Raw genomic sequence first — 17,720 nt, forward strand, 5'->3', positions numbered from 1 at the left:
GATATATTTGCGGATATACAAACTTATGATATACTTAAAATAAATAATATTTACTTGAATACAGTATACATTTTTCTCTGTGTAATATTTTCTCTTCATTATTTTCCTCTATAAGAAAAGTGATTTAAATCTTAGACGAAGAAACATGCTATGCCGCGTATTTTTATGATGGATTATGATTTCAATTTGTATCGTGATCGTAATGAATGACACTAAAATCTGTTATCCACGCCTTGGAGGAGGACCAGCGGAATACTTATCATTTTGTCAAGATAATTCGTTATTTCAAGTTTCATTGAAAGATTTGCGAGTCAATGAATGTCGTGACCACCGAAATTTGCAAATCTCATTAAAACCGGTTTTCGCGTAGATACATATATACTCAATATGCCCTCGAGGTGGGAAAAAGAAAGGCATAATCCAAATGGAAATGCGGTGACTAAACATCGATTTTGCCAACAGATTTTTACTGCTGATTGACGCCATATGCCGACCGTTCGATCGACCGGACTCGGGATTCTACGAAATTCAAAAAAAGATACACGTAAAAAAGAGCGACACCGGAGACGCGGCTGTCATCAGCAATCCCAAAAAGCCGCGTTGCTAATGCATTCACTTGTATCTACTCTCCCCTCCGCTTTATGAATCGTGCGACAAAAGTTTCCCCCATACCCCTCATTAGTTAGTCAATGAGAGACGAGATATTATTCCAGGTTAATGCCGGCGGTTACAAGAAAAAAAGAGATCGCGCAGTCTGGCAACGGGCACCGAACTGTCTGAGGATTCGCGAAAACATGTGATTATAATTTCGTGTCCTTCTGTTTTTTTTTCTTCTTTCTATCCCATATTTCACAGACCGGTTGTTTGCGTTTCACGGAAAAGTACCATTTTGCCAGAATTTCGCTCTGATTGGTATATTGGTTATCGAAATAGCCTTCTATATTTTATAGGCGCGACTGTGACTTTTTTTCACATCTGAAATATGAGAAATTAAACATCGCGCATTCTATTCTCTTTTAGAATAATTTCATTTGACGAAAATTAAATTTTTAATGAATTGAAAAAATGGAGAAAAGATAATAAATTGAATAATATATACGTAAATACACGTAATATACCCGCGTATACGTTATCGTTACATAAGCCATATAAGTTAGTGCAGATTTCGTAGATCGCGACAAAGCTTTCTCTCTAATGAAACTACGTTTATATAAGGAAGACCATGTATGACATTTAGCAAACAAAGTTGTGTATATATTTTTAAAGAGAATTTTAATTTTATTAAAATATGTCTAAAGCTACCGTGATTTGCAGCCTTATAATTAATGTATGCTAGCTAATTTAATTAATTATAAATATTATTTTTCTCTACAAAGTTTAATTTTTATAAAATATTTGTTTCAGAGAATACATTTTATATTGATTCATTTTTGTAAATGCCAATGACTGTAAATATGTGGACGAAATTAATAAGACAGATATTCAATTTTAATGAATTTATGGTCAGTACACAGTCGATTTGTGCCGTTTTGAGGAAATAAAAATTCACGCATAATTTAACTTGGAGAATCTTATATAGCTATATAGGTTGTTTTGGTAAACTCTTCTTAGTTATTAATGATGTTGCATACTCTTGACAAGAACTGTACAGCTAACTTAACAGTTAAACAGCATTGTCACTTCCTATATTCGCACATAAGTTCACGTGCAGTCTGAAGTAAATTTATAGCAAGCCCATTAGCATCAGTTCTTGCAATACAACACTTTGGCCTCCGTGATTTGGTTTTTGCATCCTCCTATGTCAAATATACCGTTCTTTTCAGATAAATCGATATTTGTAATATTACACAATTATCATTATCAGAATCTTGCGATTAAATCGTTTACGCAACATACGTTATAAATCACAAGGCTAAATTTTGCAAGAGATAAAAATCTTCATGCTCATTGCGATTGCGGAAAAATTAAACTTTTTTTTTATTCACTAATTCTATAATGTTACAAAATATATTCTTAATCGTCTTTTAATATTTCTTATTTTAGTTCAATATAATTTTGTCCCTTTATCATTACTTTGTTCACGATGATTCTTCAACAATTGTATTTTAACAATTGTATTCGACGGCGACGATGTCGATTTGACGCAAGCGACTCTTCTTTTGATTTCCTTTTTCTATATTTTTCTTCTTCTCTTAATTTACCATGATTATACATTATAAGAAAACGCCAACCAAGTTGATTGCCTTGAATGCGGATCGAAACTTGGGCCATTCTTGCGCGAGAGAAGTAATATGTATAAATCATGATTCTATATGTCTGTTTGCTATAGATACAATTTGTAGCTTTATCGAGCGCTAACATATGCTTCTTCGGACGATCAGAACGTGGTCAATAGATTTTTAGATTATCGCCTGCGTTATTGATATGCAGAATGTCCCAGACCTACCCGACACAAACTTTTATGAATTATTTGACTACTCGAGATCGATTCTTTCTCGATGTATAAATGTGTAGAGATTAATAATTAAGATTAATTAAATTTTATACATACAAGCAGATTGCAAAAAAATTTACTTTGTGTTTAATTTTAAATATATTTTAATAGATTTGTAAGATATGGAAATTAATTACAAAAATGTTTAACGTTTTGAGAATTGAAAATTTGCAACAAATAATAATTTCCTTCGATATTATTTTTGTTGAAAAATAATCGATTTCAGATTTATTTAAGTTTTTGTTAATAAGAAAGAAAAAGAGAGAGAAAGAAACAATTTGCTAAATTTAAATTATTTTATAAATTGAAATTTCAATAGATCTTGGCTACAATAGAATAATCAGAACATGTAATAAGACTGATGAGATAGAGAGAGACTCACGTAATCGATGGTACTTATACAAAATAGTGTCGGACTTCGGGAGAGACCTCCGAGATTGGATTGACAGACATGAAGACACTATTAAGATTTGTCAGATCTCTATTACTTATATATACGTGCTTCTGTGGTTATAATTCGCGAAACACGTGATCTGAAATATCACCCACTGCGCATGGCAATAATTTCCGGAGAGACGGATGAGACGAGAACCCGAGGAATGATATAGTATTTATGGAAAGCGTATTTTTTTGCTCACACGCGTGAACTGGTTCTACCCGTTTGTGCACTCTTGCCACAATAAAGCAATCGATTCCTTTTTTTTCTAGCGGATTGCTCTTAACCGCAAAATGGGATATAAGTTGTCGATCGACGGCAATTTCCCCCGACAGTGTTCTACGAATCGGTCAATAATATTCTAATTAGACTCGCTTAGAGGCGCTTGCCTCACATCCTCAGTCGCAAACGTGTTTCGAATTGAATTATTAGGAAGGGGACAAAACAAAAAGAGAGAAAGAGAGAAAAAAAACTTGTCCCGCGACGAAGAAATTATTTAAGTAAACTCTGACTTTTTATACATTCGCCTTAATTAATCGTCAACTGGTCGAGTGCCATTAATATTGAGATGTCTGCCTCTGAGATTGACTTTTGTAATCGCAAGCCGTTCGATGTATGTTGCCGGAGCAATAAAAATATATCTTCTTGCGAACTGCACAAAATAAAATTGTCGAATCGCGCGTATTTTACGCGTATATTTTATCAGAGTCCATTAATACGCATAATACTGTCATATGAATGCACATTATACGCGATACATTCCGCATTTTCAGTTCTCATAAACTCATATTTACGAGTTGGATTACGCTATTCTTTTAGACAGTTATTCGCAGACACTATTTTACACACGACAAGCATAAATTTTAATGCAATTGGAACACATGACACATGCATATGAAATTTTAATGCTAAGAACGTATAACTTAAGCATATAAGTACAATAGTGAAAGATACAACGAGAGATGTATTCTACATTAATTTACGGTATTTGCAATAATGTAACCGTCAACGAGTACTGACATCTTATCATAATAATTATCTCGACAACTTTGTGCGATTAATTTCCGCAAATGCCTCGCTGTCAATGTAATACGTCTAATCGCTTCTCGGACGACTCGATATGTCGTATGTGTGTGTGTGTGTGCATGTTCGAGTCGAACGAGTCTAACTACTTTGTGCAAGAGGTAAGTGACCTTTCGCGTACGGTAATCGGGTGGCTTCAGAGAAATTTGCGATTGCGTAAAGGATGTCAATGGAGGGACCCCGTCGTAACCTCCACACGAGAACGCAGGGGCTGCACACCCGTAATCACTTTGCCCTTATGTAAGATGCAACGATGCAAAAGTCACTCATGCGGGACTTATCTATGCAAGGACACTCTTGGATACCCGCGAGTTTTCAGCTTGCGAGCAATGCAATCGTCGTTTGTGCAACGTTAAAGACCTCGACAATGAGGACAGATATGCGGCCAATCAATTCGCGCGTTTATACATACGAGATTGATTTACGTCACGCTGTTCGGTTTTATCGCGCGTGTTTTTCTTAAATACACACAATTTATTTACTACAAGAACGAGTATTGCAAGAAGAATGCAATTTAATGGAACAGATAAAATAATAAAATTAACTTTTTGTACAAATACATGTATGTGTACATATCTTCGTCATTAAGAGCAATTTTCAAATTTAATATTAATACGGAATTTTTGGTAAATCGATGTCTTTAAAAAAATAATATCTCGTCCAATTCGAAACAAGATATATAAGATACACAAAATTTCTTGCAAAAAAATAATAATAAAATTTTTAATTTTAAACAAATTTATTTTTAATTTTTGTTTAAATTTATTTTTAATTAATTTAAAAAAAAATTAAAAATAAATTTGTTTAAAATTAATTAAAAATTTTATTATTATTTTTTTGCAAGAAATTTTGTGTATTTTATATATCTTGTTTCGAATTGGACGAGATATTATTTTTTTAAAGATAAGAATTTTTTTATTTTTTTTTTAAATTTATTTTTAATTATTTTAAAAAAAGTTTTTATAATGTTCTTTATATGGAAGCCAAAATCGCAATATCTTCGAACTTTATTAATGCATCTGATAATAAATCAAAATATGATTCGATCCATTAAAGTAAAATTAATCGCGAATTAAAGAATATTGATTGATTATGAAAGTGAGAGACAAACAAAAATTCGATTCGCGTTAAATTTATAGTTGCTTTTTAATACTATTATATCGCAATATAATCAATTTCGCGAATGCTTAACGGCGATTGATTTCGACGTGTGCTCCATCGTCGTGTTAATTGAATCAATTTGGCCGATCAATTCGCGATATTAACCCAGATTTCATGCGATGCGACAACCTTGACCCGTATCGAATTAGACCGATCCTTAAAGTAGGTAAGTTAAGTACGTATGCATATTTCGCAACGTTGTTTCCAACACCAATTTCACTTCGACCGTGACTCGAGTCGGAAAGCGATGTGGCCTCACGCGCACAGTGTTCTCGTTCTTTTCATACTGACAAAACACATACCTTTGTCAAACGCGCGACAAACAATGATTTGAGACACTTAAATACAAATATAAGTTCCGTTTTTTCAATTTAAATTATATTCGTGAATTTTTTGATACTTGGAACTAATACTTTTAGGCGGCGAATACCCGGCATTTTAGAATTTTCCTACGTTTATCGTAGGAAGAAATTAAAATTTCGCCATAAAGTTGCGTCTTTTTTTTTTGCGCAATATCGAATAGTCGTTAATCGAAACGATGTAACGTTTACTTGCGCGATGATGAAATAGAAGTACGTTGTCTGGGATGGTAATATCGCGACTGTTTAATCTCCTCGGTTAGCAGATTATAATTAGGATGGCGGTGTGAAACACTCGATATGTGCGTAGCGTAATAACAATGACGACATTGAGTATTACCGATGACACACCGGCATATGATTGCAATTGTTAACGGCGCGCAGTTAATCAACTCTTTGAACATGAAATTCAATGAAAATTATCTAGTAGCTATTATTAAATGAAGATTGAAAAAACCACGATGATTTTTTTCCATATTTTCGCTAGAGAAAATTAATCAGATAATTAAGAGAAAAATTGTCACGCGTTATTTATACTTTATCACAATATATAAATAAAGATTGAACGTCTCTTTTTCTCTCATCTAAATTGGTTACACAATGGTGAATAAGTTAATTCTATCAGCGTTTTATATAAGTAAAAATATATATATTTAGGAAATGCAACTGCAAATAAACGAAAAAAAAAACATCTACCCTAATATTCCCCTTGACATTCACATTCGTTTCAATTTTCGTGTTTCCCTACACGTATTATGCTACTACACGTCTATAAATCCGAATGGGAACCAAGTCTCGCATTTGCATAAATAAATTTTAATTCCTTTATGGCCAAACTTGTGTACTTTGGCGAGTCGCGTCGTCGTCATTCATCGATCGATGAACGCACATCGTAGAAAAAAAGTCAGTGCCAGCCATTGTACAGTATTTTTCCGTAATTTTCTACGCAAAGATTAATGACGACAACCATGGTTTTTTTTAATCTTCGGACTTTGCACTAAAGTCGCTCTTCAATCGGTGCAGCGGTTCTCAATCTTGACCTGTATTTAAACTTCGCAAACTCGCGCTCGATAATTTAAACCAGCAGATGAGATGAGATAAAATGTGCATTTCGCGCGTACGTCAACTGGGGTGTACAGATTATTCATTAAACAAGCGGTTAGATTTTTATAATATATCGAAAAAATCGAATGATAAAAAAACCTATCAAACTAAATTTAGGAGAAATAAACATCGAAAATAATAATCGAAAAATCAGAATAAAGAGATATAGTATAAGATGTTAATATATAAAATATATTCTTAGCTTTTTTAAGAAAATAAAAAAATAAAATATTTGAGAATTTCGATCAAATATATATCTAGTTTATATAATAAACTTTTAATAAAATATATTTAGATTTAGAAAATTATTATAAAAAATTTGTGTTCTTTACATTTTATTTAATTTTTTCGATATGTAGCGCAAATTTTTAACCGGATATTTTATAAACATCATGTACATATTCACAAACCACGCATGAGACGTGCGATGCACAGGAATGAAGTGGCTTGTCGTCGTCGAATTGTGTCGAGGATCTAAGATGATTATCTTTTTCGGGGCTTTTCGCGGTGGACTCAAGAGCCGCGCTTGGTATGTAAGTCGTCGCATGCGTGACACGCACGAAATTCGGTGGACGAGCGGCGCGAAAATAAATCTTTGAGATTCAGGTAACACATTTTTGTGATTTAAGGATTTAAGGGTCACATTGCCTCAAGAAATTAAATTTTATAAAAAAATTAAATTTCGTAAATAAAATTAAGGTTAAATTTCGTAAAAAAAAAATCATATAAGGAAAAAGCTTCTTTTGATGATATTTATTAGTCTAGCTTTCTCTAAACATATATGTGTATTTCGAATATCATTTTCCAATTTGATACTTTCCCCGAGATGAAAAAAAAAAAAACTTCCAATTCTAATCTAATTTACTTTTATTTAATCTACTTTTATCTATCTGCTATTTTATTATAGTATAATATTATAATATAATGAAATTCTCTCGGAGTAGAAATGTATAAATAATAGTCTGCAATATATCTACATTTCAAATCTTTGCTTAAATTTAGATCAAAATTATAACACATATATCGCGCAATAATAAATAAATATTTTAATAATTGAAAATTGAATTATATTGACTGTACGATTGTGTCGGGAGATGACTTTTCATTATCAAGAAAATGGAAATTCTGATCTATTATAATTTCGGTTGCTGTATAATCAAGCTGCACACAATTTTCTTTAATAAATCCTCTAAGTGCTCCTGCTGAGTGAATTTAAATCACGAGATGAATAAAACATAAATGTGGTTCTATAAAATGGCATCGGAAAAAAAAACTTGTTAATAAAACTCTCTGAAGATTTAATCACAATTTTACATTTAAATTTTATGTAATTGATGAAATTTTTGTTGTCATACACATTTGGATTTTTTCTCCTGTCTAATTTATCTCAATTAATGTTTTCTATAATTATATTATGATATAATCGTGCATTTTACTAGATGTATAATTTTTATATTTTATATGTTTTTCGTATTTTTTTACAACAAAGCACAATAATATCGTTAAATTCGTAAAATATGTGAAACAAAGTTATTTATGCAATCAATTCTCATAAGCTCCCATTGCGCTTGGTTAAACCTGAATAGATACTCTGCGATCTGCTTCAAAACTCTCTCCGGTAACGTTAATAAGACCACATATCTTAAATGCAGAAAATTGGTTCGCGCGATTATTCCTTTCGCTGTGTAACATATTGGCAGTTTCTTGCGAATCGAGGACATGTTATACATTATCGAGACCCAATGAATCGATCGTGTATCACACGCAAATTATAATTCGCGCCTTTTGGTATTAAGACAACGAATTAACACTCTCACTCTAATGTGAGAGTTATAATGCTTGAACTATTTTTGCGCTGCAAGTTTGCATATAAATTGATTTTATGCGACACACATTCTGCATTTCTTAAGAAATATCTAAATTATATAGAACTGCCAATAAATTATAATTACAATTATCAAAAAAAGTAAAAATAAAATTTATTATTTAAAAAAGAGTCAAAGAATACTATATCTTATCTTTAAAAAAATAAGAAAAATTATTAAAAAAACCTTAGAAAAGAGAAAAAATATAGATTTTATTTGCTTTTTTTTAATGCTACAAATTATTTTTTAAATTAATTCTATAAATTCCTCAAATAATACCGTACAAATATTTTTAAATTTAGAGCTTCTTAGATTTAGAGATACTTCTTGCATTCAATTTAAAAATGTGATCAACGTTTATGCAAGTTGTGCAGAAACCGAATCGAGCCCGATATCTTTCCGTCAATACAAAAAACAGAATAATTTTATGTAACATTGTTATTTAATATTACGCAACCATACTATTCACTAATCCACCAGTTGCACAATTTCTACAGCAATAATAGCGGATAGAAAATTTTTCCAAGGAAAATAATAAAGATTTTTTTTTGAAAAAAGGGGGAATCTTTGCATAATCTTTTAATAACAGAAAGATAATTATACAGATAATTTACTGTTACGTAGGTAATACGATTCAAGAATATTTCTCGAGAGGATCGATAATCTATTCTACATGTGTTAATATTATTTTAACTATAAATTCTAGAATTAATATTTTAATATTCGTTAATTTTGTCCCGAATAAAAACTGAAATTTTTTTTAAATATTCTTAATCATTAATAATAATATTTCTTAAATGTCTTTTTAATTTACGAATAACCGTAACGTTTGGTTCAATTTTCGCGTACGAGACTTTTGTCAATGCAATCTGTGTCTCGCCAAAGAGATTGCAGTCTGGAAGGTGCGTGTCAAGGTCACGCACATTTTCCCGACACTGAATATTTAAAGCGCGTGACAGGCGATTGAACAGTTGCCGGACTTGAATATTTAAATCACGCAACGTTAACAATCATTGACTCTGAACTGATTTTTTAAGTCACCTCAAGCGCGTTTCTCTCTCGCTTTCATTGCGCGAAGGAATAATAGCGAGCGTAAAATTACGATAAATTACGATCTTTCTCTTTTCGCTTTTACCTGTTCTTAAAAATTTCTTCGCTTTTATTCGACTCGTTCTTTTTGCCCAGCTATCGTTCTCGTTGTCGCCTTCCGCCAGCGACATGTGATCTCGTACACAAGCAAACTATCTCGTCGTTCACGAAACGAGAATCTTGCGGAACGTGGACAGGAGGAAAAAACGTATTCTAGGTGCGCCTACCATTGTGTACTGTCGACACGGAGTTCTCTTTGATTACAAGAGAAGGAGAGAGACAACTCGAGTATACGCGCCGAGAGAACCGTGTTGGGCGAACCAACGAATGAACCAACGGCTGCAACGGGCAATATCACGGAATGGAATGGAATGGAACGGAACGGAACGGAATAGCATGAGCGTGTTACAAAATATCAGCTTTCACCATATCGGCGCTATGTCGAGAGACACCGAGAGCAACATAGACGATGAAGACGATGACATCGTTGTCATCGCCATTCTTGACCCGTGAACATCACAAACAGGATTACATGGACCGATAATTGATTCATCAATATAGCTGCGGTTTTCTCATGTAAATCGTTATATATAAGTGTGTATCCTGTTTATTTAAAACATATGGAAAAGTATTAAAAAAACAAAGAATTAATGAGGAATAAATAAATAAGTAAATAATTGGAAGTAAGAGTCGCGACCGGACAAAAGTGAGATGGAGACTGTCAAGAAAATTGATGGATACTCCGTAAAATAAATATGCAATTAATTTTGAAAAAGTTACACATTTCACTGTAGAAAATAGGTGCGGGCACGATTTGGGTATAGGTGAAAAAAAAAAATATGTTGTGTCATTTCGCGAAGAAATTCGCATCGCGAATAAACATCTCTGCGCGTTCGGACGTAGGGTGATTGCGTAAGAGAGAAACACATTCGTCTGGTCGGAGTCGCGAAAATACATCGGAGGGAGAATCACGGTACTCATCATATCCCAAGGATCCCGTTACGGGCCGTAGACATTCGCGGCCGTAAATCCCTAATTGCAGGTGAGGCACTGCTCTTTAGAACGGCCGTTCTCGCCACCTACGTTCACGTGGTGTTCCACGTGAGCGACGTGGCTCAATGCTACGGCGATTGAAAGTAAATTCTTTTTTTTTTTTTTCTATTGACGAGTTGTACCGGCGAGAGAAAAAGAGGGAGAGATACTTGTAAACCGATACTGATATTTATCGATATTTTGCTAATCGTATAACACGCGAAAGCCGTTATTTTGCTGGTTACAATATATGTTATCGCTTTTTTCAGGATTTGCGTTCGTCACTTAATAAAACTAAAATAAATACGAGAGTAGCTGGAGTAACTATTTAAAGACGCTTTTTCTATAGTTTTATTTTAATTTTAATTAGCATCTTTATATTAGATCTATTTTAATAAACATGTGTAAATAATATAAAAATAAAATCCAGAAAAAAAGATTTTATTGAAAATAGACGAACGTAAAAAAATTATCGTCATAATACATTAAAATATTTGCATTTCTTAATTTAAATAATTAAAATTTAAACTGAAGTAAATAAATTTTAAATTAAGTAGAATTGAGCAAGAGCAATGTCGCGATTTCACCACTTTCTGTTTTCCTTATTTATTTAATTAATTAAATATTAAATATAATAACGAGCGCGTGTAAGTTGATTAGTCAATTTTAATCATCATTTGTAATATGCTAATGCGTTATGGGATTAGTCGGATACGGGTCAATGCCCGTGACTCTTGAAATACCTCGATTGTCGTGCTGGCACTATTCTCTATCTCTCTCTTTCTCTTTAACGGAAAACGACGTCGATCGAAACGAAGTATGGCGAGAGCCGCGATTCGACGTTCGCGATTCAGTCTCGCGGGAAAGGACTTTCGACGTTCAAGAAATCGCCGATTCACTTTTGCAATCATCGAGCGTACGATCAGCACCGAGCTGAGCGCACAGCTGATCCAGCTGGCCGCGCCAAGCTTGTACGAGTCGTAATTTTCTATTCACCAGCTATGGCGTTTTTAATTTTCACTTACATCGCCTTATTATACTGGACTGACAGAATCTCAAATCGTTCTCAATTGTAGATTTTCGAAAATTCCAAGTAGCCAAAATATTAACGACGATGATGACAAAAGTCACCTGAATCCTTTAGCGATTCTCTTATTTATAATCATTACATTATCCATTATTCTCACCTTCTTTTGTGTCTAAGAATAAATTATAATTATTCTCCAACTATGAGTGTCGATATCAAGGAAATTTGAAACACTTTTTTTAAAAATAAGAATAAAAAATAATGTTGCGCTTTTCAGAAATTTGTTCTTATTGTTAGATTTATCTCACAGAAATATGTAAGCTATTAACCTGCAAACGAAGAGCTAGTTACGAGATTGCAAACTTCACAGAGTATTCAACCCCATTCAAAGATGCGGGTGCCATGGAGCAACATTGTGTAATGGAGAACAGTGAGGCAATCGTAGTTAAAACGGCGATTTCAATTTACGATATATCATATGGAACGCGTAATCTTTCTTATTCTTTTGCATCATAAATATAGTCCTCGTATAGTACCGATATATTGCTTATATTACATGATAATCAGCGTTTTCAAGGCTTCATGCATATTAGAATATTTATAATAGCGATTTATGATTTAATTTGTTTACACTCACATCACGGATTTGAAATGTACTTTATTCATGCTTTATGCATGTAATAATAAATTGCATTAATACATGCGATTAATAATACGGTTGTTATTCAGAAAAATACGTAGATCTTTCGTATAATTATCAGTTTATAAATTAATTTTCTTCAATAAAAATAATATCTTTAATCAAACCATATTGTTAATATTAATTCAACTCGTTATTTATGCTAGATGTATGCTTCTCTATTTACATTAAATCTACAACGTGTATACCTCTTTGCATAATTATTACAACAAACAAAAATGCGGAATAAATTTACAGTTAGGTTTTTAGAAACAAAGAAATAGATTTTCTGTTTAATAGAAAACAGAAAGTTATACGCATTGTCTGTGTAAATTTTACTACAATATGATGCAATAATCTTGTTTAAAGGATTAAGAGAAAACTTTCATTTTTTATATATATGAAATATACGTGAAATGCTTTACGCGGCAATAAAGAAGGACGTAGAAAAAACACCTGGATTATACGTGCCTCAATCAGAAGCATAAAGATCTAGACGACCGCACGAACGTAACCTTTTCTCGCGAGTGGACTTATTACCCAACAATGATTGTCGGTGATGTCCTTTACGTGCTCGACAACGACTTGTCAGGGAATTGCAGGCGGTCTCGGAGATAACTGCCAACCCGGACGTAACGTTCATACATCACACGTATCTTTATTATCATATTATCGGCAGGATCGCTTGCGCAGTTTTCCCATTATTGACACGCCATCTCGAGAGATATCGAGTGATAGGTGACGAACCGCGATTGTTCGACAATGTATTGTTGCCGAATTAAGAAGGTTTTCCGCTGCAACGTTTTGCAATTTGAGGTGTTCTCTTCGAAAAAGTTGTCGCATTCACTCTTTTGCGCGAGCATGTTATTTTCGAGTAGACATGTTTAATCAATTGCATTATATACGAATATATATTTGTGTAAGATATTTTTAAAAGATGTATTTTATTAAAATTTTTTATTTTTTTTATTTTGAAAGATATATTTTTATATTATAATATATTTTTATATATTATATAAAATACATTTTTAATATATTTCTACAATAATATATTATATAATATAATATATTTTTCAAATTTAAATAAAATACATCATGATAAAAAATGAGTTTTTTTTATTTTATTATAATAATGCATAAAATCGATTTACGTCAAGACGAAGAGGAAAAAAACTGTGTATGAAATTTTTCAAAGAATTAATGAAGACTTGGATGGACGCAATACTTGCGTGTCCTACTTCGTATGTGAACTATTCACCGCGAATACTTATCGAAACGCTGCTTTTCTCCCCGGTGTGAAAGTGCCTCCCTCCCTCTTCCCCTTCCCCCTTTGTAGAATAGCGTAGAATGAGACTTTTAGATGAATAATAACGTATCGAAAATTTGATTTCAGAAGCCTCAGAAATTCCGCGAGACGCAATACGAGGAAATGACACACCGAGCGGAAGGAAACTTGGCGCGTTGAATATTTCCGCGCAATTAGTAACAGCTTTGCCTGTACGTGAAAGCGGCAGTAAATTAAATCAGCCGTTAGAGCAAAGAAACAGAAAGCAACCTCCGCAATATAGCATCGCGTATATCAACCTATAATCGCACAGTGTTATGCAAAAGTGAATTAACTCGGTACGATCATTTTAAGTCAATTAAGTTAAAACACTTATGTATGAGTGTATAATTTATTTTTTAATAATTATATTGGATATTTAAAGATAGAAGTAGATGGAAAATGGATTTTAATATGCATCGCACATATAAACTTATGAGAAGCATTATGCATGCTAATTAAAACGCGGAATTTTTATTTTGTTTTTTCTCTTTTTTATTATCTTTTTTTTCCCTCTATGTCTGTAGTTGTTTTTTTTATTTCAAAAAATTAGTTTTTATACAAAATCGCGTCCATTAAAAACAATACTGACGTGTGTCTCAAACGTAAAATACGATTATGTAACAAGTATACTAATAATAAAAATTATCTTGTTTTTATCGTCGATTATATCGAATTTTGAGACTTTAATGGATCCACGATTGTGAACTAACTGCAATACGAAACTTGTAACGCGAGTTTGGATAATGTTGTACGACCAGATATCATAAATAAGGCAAGATGACAAAAAGTCGGCACTATTTGAAAAGTATAATTATTGTAGACAACTGAAATTGCTACTAAAAACGTAGTTTCCCTCATTATCTCCGTGATCATTTAAATTCCTCAATTCTTTTTCTCTCGATATTGCTTGATATTTTTCTAATACTCGGAAGTACGATGCTTGTTTAAATTAGCAATTCTCCAGTCAATGGCAGCAATGAGCGTATAAGCCGTATAAACATATAACGTTATACAACATCGATCCATGCCGGTTTCGGTTCGTGCATCGAGGAGATTGTAAATATTGAAAACGAAAGTTTTATTCTGTGCGTCTTAAACCGCATTTCTCTTCCTATATCCGCGCTCTCTTACGTATTTATGTCGCTCATATAACTATAACTAGCAACTATGTGCGAGGGACACTCGCAAATTAAAGTAAACAATCAGAAATAATTTAAATTGTAATAATTTAAATTATTTCTGATTGTTTATTTTAATAATTTAAATTTTGACATTAGCGAAAGAAAAGATGAAAGTATAAATTATGCGAAATTATGATAACAAACGCAAATTTAATCTGGGTCGCGGGGAAAATGAAAGAGATTCCGCTTCCTCCTGAATAAGTACGACACGCAACGTTCTTCGTTAGGATTTGTTAGGAGACGCTTCGTTTCTCGACCGACAGAGAGTGGTGAGAAGAAACGAGAGTGATTAAATCTCGCTTTCGACGCTACGCGTGCACAAATGAGTCGAACAACGGAAAAGGTAGGTGCTCTCTTTCTTGTAACGCGAGGCCTGAATCGCTCGAAGCACACGATTGTTTGGCAAACAACTGCGCTCCGTGCGACCGTCCACGTGCTTCGCGATCAAGCACGTACAGGTACTTTCGATTCTTCGTGGCAAACCAGTAGAAATCACAAAATCAGTTCGATTAATAATATTTTAGAATATTTATATTTAAGGATCAATTGCTCATGAATCGCGATTGATAAGAGCTGAAACACGAGTGTATAATTGAGAAGAGATCAGAATTTGCAGCATTTTGCAGAAATTTTGTTAGCAATTACGGTAATAAATAATAACTAAAAATAATCATAAATCTAATCGTCTTTCCATATCCTTTTTACGTAAAATGCAGGACTGAACGAGCGGAGGCGATAAGCGACATTCTTCGTTACATTCCTCATCGATAGTTTTGCAACGTCGCCAAGAATGCTATCTGTTAGCTCCTTTAGTCTCGTAATTTCACATGATACTTTTAATTAAGTATTTATTCAAACTATTCGCGCGCGATATTATGTAAGCGTGTGCTACATAGACGCACTGTGTGGTCTACAATAATTGATTTATTCGAATATTATGTGGAAATCGCGACATGGCAGGCTCAATGATAAAATGCTCAATGCCATTAAAAATACTGTCTAATCTAAATAAAATTTGTATAGATTGACTATGATAATCATCGCGATGTTAATTTAGTTTTCGCAATTCGGCAACTGACGGTTAAATAAGTGTAATTAGATTTAAAATAAATGGAAGTCATGGGAAAACACTGCTAATTAAAATCTGCTAATTAAAATTCTCAATAGACGTTAAGATTTTTTGCATAAAACTGATTCTATTAAAGTCGATCTTTTTTGTATAAAAATTTATAGTTATAATTAGGCGTAATATATTTTGGCTAGTTTTATCAAACAGTTTTTTGTAATATTTAAAAAACGAATCCTTTACATAAACAACTCATGCAATTAATGCGATAAAACAAAATAAATAATGGTATTTTGCATTTTATTTCAGTAATCGTCCATCGTCGATCGAAGAATTCATTTCGAAATCGTATTAAATATATACTCGAAGTAAAAAGAGGACGCTTATTATAGTAACGTACACAGAGAAAAATATCATTCTACTGCCAAGAAAAGCGATTACTCGGTTTATTTTTCTTTTTTTAAGTAATAGGTTTCTTCAACAAAGAATATATTCTTGATAATAGTCTTAAAATATACTCATCACAAGTGTTAGAAAATCTCATTATCATGTACTCAAAGAAAGAATTTATTTTCTCTTCAAGAATATTGTAAAGTTGTATCAAAGAAAAATCAAACTTACTTTACGCCAACTCTTTGTAGTAAGCAACCCAAATTTTTGTTTTGATTTAATATTCTTGATTAAAATACTGCACTTACTAAAATTCAGAATATATTCAATTAAATTTAACGCTTGTGGTGAACTTGTGATATATTTACGGATATACAAACTTATGATATACTTAAAATAAATAATATTTACTTGAATAATATACATTTTTCTCTGTGTATATATGATGACTTTTCGAAATACATTTTTCTAGGACAATTTGGAAATGAGCTCTGCGATTGTGCATCCTGCATTTCAAGCTTCGAAGATGACGAATTGACCTACATGTCGTGAAAAGAAGAAGAGAGCACTCACGTCATTTATAGTCGGTAGGAGCGAAGCTTCGTCGATCGGATGAGCGATCTGTCACGGTCCTCATGTTTCCATCGCCGGCGAGGTCCTCAGCATCATCGCGATGACGAACGGAAAAGTCGTCTAACGTAAAACTGCTCTCCTTTCCGCACGTATGACGCACACAGGCGTCGTTTGGTCCCGCGACGATAGATCGACGTTTTACGTGCCTCTTCTTCTTCCGGCGTGAGATTTCCGGCAGCTGTTTCCTCGCTTCCGCGTGATTCCGTATGCATCAATTTCCGTATGATCACTGCACACCAACACACTGCCAGAAGAGAGAGAGAGAGAGATGGTTTATCCCCTCGTACGATGGTCTATGTCGATCCGATTATGATTCACGATTGTTGAATTTCGCGAGACTTGACTCTTTGCATTCTTAGAAAATCGGCATACTTGATGCAATCTCGCACGGATGTCGTTTCCCCTAGTGAAACAGGATTACAGGAATGTAAATACGATTAAAATAAAAAAGGATAAAAGTATGCGAAGCGCAAAGGATGAAAATTGACTCGAAAATTGATCAAGAGTGCGTAGGTGTTTGTGTTTATCGAAGGTATCTCGACATGAGAATGCAAAGAATCAGGGAAAATCGAGCTTTTTATTCTCCGATCGGATGGCACGGGAATGGACGAAAGACACAAAACTCGATTAAGCGAGGAAAAGGAGAAAAAAAGAGGAACGATCGTTTAAAAAAACTCGTCTTCCCAGTTACGCAAACCGCGGACGATCGGCCAGAAATAAAAGTCGCCGCGACTTTTACATCGAAATGCGGAGAAGAGGAATGTGTCGTTCGTTCTGCCGCTCCCGTCGCGCAG

The 17,720-nt window shown here is 33.4% G+C and overlaps 1 protein-coding gene across 12 annotated transcripts in view; it reads right to left on the bottom strand.

Annotated features, from left to right (window-relative positions):
- Sona (sol narae metalloprotease) overlaps positions 1-17,720 on the bottom strand; it is a 47,101-nt gene that overhangs the window by 27,618 nt on the left and 1,763 nt on the right. For 7 of the 12 annotated variants that reach the window (XM_083078467.1, XM_083078471.1, XM_083078477.1 and 4 more), the window contains one exon: positions 16,867-17,329. The gene's annotated coding sequence lies outside the window, so the exon portion shown is untranslated. Of the gene's footprint in view, positions 1-2,876; positions 2,954-9,637; positions 9,657-16,866; positions 17,330-17,720 lie in introns of those variants that run through there. The other 5 variants (XM_083078473.1, XM_083078474.1, XM_083078469.1 and 2 more) reach the window with 3 other exon arrangements.

The sequence above is a fragment of the Camponotus vicinus genome, unplaced genomic scaffold (assembly GCF_025532165.1).
Source record: "Camponotus vicinus isolate PSW18456_S1 unplaced genomic scaffold, iyCamVici1.0 SCAF_1, whole genome shotgun sequence".
Lineage (NCBI taxonomy): Eukaryota > Metazoa > Arthropoda > Insecta > Hymenoptera > Formicidae > Camponotus > Camponotus vicinus.